This window comes from Triticum dicoccoides, chromosome 2A (genome assembly GCF_002162155.2).
Source record: "Triticum dicoccoides isolate Atlit2015 ecotype Zavitan chromosome 2A, WEW_v2.0, whole genome shotgun sequence".
In the NCBI taxonomy this organism is placed as follows: Eukaryota; Viridiplantae; Streptophyta; class Magnoliopsida; order Poales; family Poaceae; genus Triticum; species Triticum dicoccoides.
This window is the reverse complement of record NC_041382.1, coordinates 697,901,563-697,907,149: the sequence shown is the minus strand read 5'-3', so window position 1 is coordinate 697,907,149 and position 5,587 is coordinate 697,901,563.

Sequence of the window (5,587 nt, the reverse complement as noted above, 5' to 3'; positions counted from 1 at the left end):
GGATGCACCGACTCTTGCGGCTAAAATCGTACACTACACAATATCTCTCTGTAGGAGTAGGTCGATCTGTCGTTCTCTCTAACACACACATGGTGTTAAACACACACGCACACACACAGGCGCGCACACGCACGCACCTTGGTCCCGTTGCACCTTCTAACGTGACTTATTACACCTAGACGGAGGGAGTAGTAAGTATACGAGATACGGTGGCACACTGACTTAAGTCGAATATAAGTGCCCAAAATTTGTGTGCATGTTATAATAAGGATTCAGGAATGTATAAAAGGTTATTTCCCTCTCGTTGAACATAACGGGAGGGTTGTGTAGCTGGTTAGCCTGTTCGCTCATCAAACTTGAGGGCTCGGGTTAGATAACTACACTTGAGCATAATTTGTGCCAGGAGGATTCTTTGACTGGTCAAAATCTTTTCTAGGGTTTGCACACTTCACACTCTCTCTCCAGTATATATATACACGCTGGAGCCTCAGCGCTTGTAGTTGCTCTCTTCACACTCTCTCGCCCTCTCCTGCTGGAGCCTCAGTGCTTGTAGTTGCTCTCTTCACACTCTCTCGCCCTCTCCAGATCTAAACAAGACTTCGTTGGCCCCTCTCTTCCCTCACTGCTGCTCAAAGAGCCAGCAGGATCCGTCCGCCGGGAAGGGAAGTAGGCTTAACGCTGTCGCCGTCGGCGAGGGACTACCGGCACAGCTGTTCACTTTCCACCCAGCGGCGGCGCGGGAGGGCCTCCGGCCCCTTCTTCTTTGTCGCCGTCCCGTCGCCCGCCGAACCATGCCCCAAGAACCTTAAGGTATAATTTACTTACTCCACATGCATTGCTCTAGCTGCATGTATACCATGAATCTAGGACGCGGTTCAAAGAGGAAAGGAGTGGGAAAAGTTGTATATAGCATGAATCTCGGACGTCGTTCAAAGAGGAAATGAAGGGGGAAAGTTGTATAGCATTAATCTAGGACGTGGTTCAAAGAGGAAAGGAATGGGGGAAAGTTGTATCGCATAAATCTAGGACGTGGTTCAAAAAGGAAAGGAAGGGGCGAAAGTACTAGTTCAAAAAGGAAAGGAAGGGACAAGGCTGTAGAGTTTGAGCAGGACTAGATTTGCTGCGCTCACATAGGGAAAGGCGTCTGATAACAAAACTGGGACCAACATGGACTGACACGGTTTTTTTTTAGTCCCTACACCAAAATGTCCCTGTAAACAAACACCCTCTAATAATGCCGCTGCAAAATTGATGCAATGCCACAGTTAAAAGCAAATTACATGTTTAATGAATTTTATTGTTAATATAATCTCGATGTTAATATTAATCAATGCCATCGTTTGAGAAATGCTACTGTCTTGCTTTCTTTCCCATTTAGATAAGGTATATGCTTCTTTTTGTTGGCTTCTGTGTCATCCACCGTTATTGATCACTAATTGTTTCCTTTGCACCTCAACAGTATTATCTGCTTCACCTCGTTGCCATTGTGACCTTTTGTTGCACTGCACAAAACACTTTTGCAAAATGTCACACCGACAACATTGCTTGATTGCTTGATCTTAGTGGAACTGCACAAGAGGAGATCTTACTTCCTATCCATTAAGGCAAATTTGGTTCAGATCTTCTTCTTGTGAGTTGTTTGAATTCCGCATCATGAGAGGTCAGTACTAGCCTTCTTCTGCAGTGTGCATTCATATGTTGTGCTACTTGTATGATAATGTTGCTTGATTTTAGTGAACTGCACAAATGGAGACAAGACTTCCAATCTGTATGTGCACCGTAATATCCCATTGAGGTAAGATAAGGATATTTCACAACTGCTGGCCTGTATTTTGCCACTTTCATCAGAAAATTAAGTTTAGTACTATACCTGTGCTCCCTAATTGACATGCCAAATCTTACATTGAAGGCGAAGCTTGTTTGTTATTGAACCAACTAATGAAGGGGAAGAACAAGGGGAAGAAAAACAAAAATCAACTTCCGGTGCTGTCATGAAAAAGTAGTATTGTCCTTGAGAAGTGCTTCATCTGTGCTGTTTTAAATATTTCCTTTCCTTTTTTTCGAGCAAACAATGATGCTAGCATTTAGTAGTCCTCTTGTCTTTGCACAACAGGATCATCTTCCTATGAAGAAGGATATGGAGTACGTGAAGTGACTAGTTCCGATTATGCCAGGATGAAGAAGCCATGTCTATCTTATCATCAGAAGGAGCAGTTGAAGGATGGTTACATTATCCCCACCAGACCAAACTAACTTCAGCTCAGAAGGACTGACAAAATCTCCATTTTTTTGCTGTGATGCGCGAGTACAATGTTTTTCTAGGATTTTTCTAGTGAGTTCCATTTTTCTAAAAGTGTGCTCTACATGGACCATGTATGTGCCTGTTGAAACTGTCAATTCATAGTACAGTTTGCTCTATACTGATCACTTTGTTGTATTTGTGCAAACAGGGGTGCTCAGCTTGATTTCAATGGGAACTGCACAAAATGTTCATGAATACATCGAATCATTCATTTCCACCACAAGAAAGGAGGTGCCGATAAGTTCAAGGCGTTGCAACATATAAGGGCGAAATCATACAAGCTACGCGCGAATTTGGTTTATTTTGGTGGAACTGCACAAAAAGAACAGCTGGTTTATTTAGCACGAGGTGCCATGTCAATGTCCGAACTGATGGCAAACCCTGCCCATTCCACAATCATAGGCATTTGATATTTTGGAATGGGACAACCTTGTCAAATTTTGCTCATTGATTTTAGCAAGACATGCGTTTGATATTTTCGAATGGGACGCCCTTACTGTCAGCAGCGTCGATCAATTTTTTCTTTATTCTTTAGTTGTGAAGTAAATATTGCCTCTAACATGTGAGTCGCTGAGATGCATAATCATCGATTGTTTTGAATGTTCTCTATGAATTGCCAGGCCTGTGTGTTTTATTGCAATGTACAAAAATGCTAAAAACCTGCTCAAACTCTTTGTACTCCTTCTGTTCCTTTTTTACTTCGCACATTGTGAAAGTGCATACTTTTTTGTATAAGATTGGTCAAAGTAGAGATACTTTGACTGCAGACAAAACTTGTATGCAGACTAGAAAGGACCGGAGGGAGTACATGTGAAACTACTGCAAACGAGGTGATCACCCTGGGAATAATGCTAGTACATATTGTTTTGCATGTTCATCCAATGCCAGTGATATACGAATTCGAACTAATCGAAATAAATTCATTCATACACGGTCGGATTTCATATAAACATGCCAGATTTTATTATATTTCATACATTCTTCAACTAAAAGGGGTGCGCTGGAGGTATAATTAATTAACCGAAGCTACCCACCTGTGTCCCGCTAAGCCGAACAGAAGTTTTAGTGACTTAACTGCAGGTGCAGTTGCGTAATTGACATGTGGCCTGTTGGGCCCATGTGTCAGTCAGCCAACTGCACCAGCAGTTAAGTAGAAGCAGCGTTACTCTCCAGCAGAACTCCGCGACTCCACGTCGCCGCCAAGAAGCTAACCGGCCGTCAATGGTCAACCCACCTAGCTTGGCTTCAACAGGAGGGTAGCAGCGATGGCCTTACTTGGACCCGAGCGACGGCGACCTACCGTGTTCTACTCTTTCTCGTTTTCTGTGTGGCGCGGCCTCGTTGGCAGTGGGGCGGGGCATCGGCGGAGCCGGCGATGTCCGCTGTCTCGTTGCCGGCGGGCAGCGCCTCAGTGGAGCGGTGGAAATCCTCCCCCGCGTTGCCGGCAGGGTGGGGCCTCGGCTGAGCCGGCGATGTCCTCTGCCTCGTTGTTGGCGGGGCCTCGATGGAGCCGGCGGTGTCCTCTGCCTCGTTGTTGGCGCCGCGGGGCCTCGATGGAGCAGGGCCTCGTCGACGCCAGCGGAGCGAGGACTCGTCAGAGCCGGCATTGTCCTCTGCCTCGTCCTCGGTCTCGCCAAATAGCGCCTCGCCCGCTTCATCGCCCTCTTTGCTAGCCTCTTTGTAGGCGGCCGCAGCCTCCGCCACCCGCATACACTCCCGCCAGCACTCGAGGCGGCCCTTGCGGGCGGAGCGGTACGAGTCGAGCAGCGCCTCCTGCTCCGCCCGCTCCGCGGCGATCTGCTCCTCCGCCTGCAGATGCTCCTGGAGGAGATGGTGGTTGTAGGCGGCGTCGGCCTGCGCCTTCCGGAACTGCTCCTGACGCATCTGCCTCACACTGTCCATATATTGGGCACGAGCCTCGCCGATGGTCATGGTGCAATGCACCGGCAAGGATGGCACGGAGGAGGGGGTTGGCGCCGGATCGTCGACTACCATGTTCTCCATTGGGACGTCGTCGTCCTCCGGCTGCCTGCCGGCCAGCCGGCCGGCAGCAATGGCTGCCATCTCCTTGTGGTCCGTCGTCCGCCCGTCGCGAAGAGCGCTGGAGCGCGAGGAAGCCGTGGTGGGCAGTAGTGGTGTGGACAGGAGAAAGGGAATGGATGCGGATGACTGTGGCTATGGCCGGTGCAGCAGTTTATATAGCAATGATGGGCGGGCGGAGGGACGGACGTTGAAGGAAATATGCCCTAGAGGCAATAATAAAATTATTATTTATTTCCTTATATCATGACAAATGTTTATTATTCATGCTAGAATTGTATTAACCGGAAACATAATACATGTGTGAATACATAGACAAACAGAGTGTCACTAGTATGCCTCTACTTGACTAGCTCGTTAATCGAAGATGGTTATGTTTCCTAACCATAAACAAAAGAGTTGTTATTTGATTAACGGGATCACATCATTAGGAGAATGATGTGATTGACATGACCCATTCCATTAGCTTAGCACCCGATCGTTTAGTATGTTGCTATTGCTTTCTTCATGACTTATACATGTTCCTATGACTATGAGATTATGCAACTCCCATTTGCCGGAGGAACACTTTATGTGCTACCAAACGTCACAACGTAACTGGGTGATTATAAAGGAGCTCTACAGGTGTCTCCAAAGGTACATGTTGGGTTGGCGTATTTCGAGATTAGGATTTGTCACTCCGATTGTCACAGAGGTATCTCTGGGCCCTCTCGGTAATGCACATCACATAAGCCTTGCAAGCATTGCAACTAATGAGTTAGTTGTGAGATGATGTATTACGAAACGAGTAAAGAGACTTGCCGGTAACGAGATTGAACTAGGTATTGAGATACCGACGATCGAATCTCGGGCAAGTAACATACCGATGACAAAGGGAACAACGTATGTTGTTATGCGGTCTGACCGATAAAGATCTTCGTAGAATATGTGGGAGTCAATATGAGCATCCAGGTTCCTCTATTGGTTATTGACCGGAGACGTGTCTCGGTCATGTCTACATTGTTCTCGAACCCGTAGGGTCCGCACGCTTAAGGTTTCGATGACAGTTATATTATGAGTTTATGAGTTTTGATGTATCGAAGGAGTTCGGAGTCCCGGATGAGATTGGGGACATGACGAGGAGTCTCGAAATGGTCGAGGCATAAAGATCGATATATTGGACGACTATATTCGGACATCGGAAAGGTTCCGAGTGGTTCGGGTATTTTTCGGAGTACCGGGGAGTTACGGGAATACGGGAGAAGA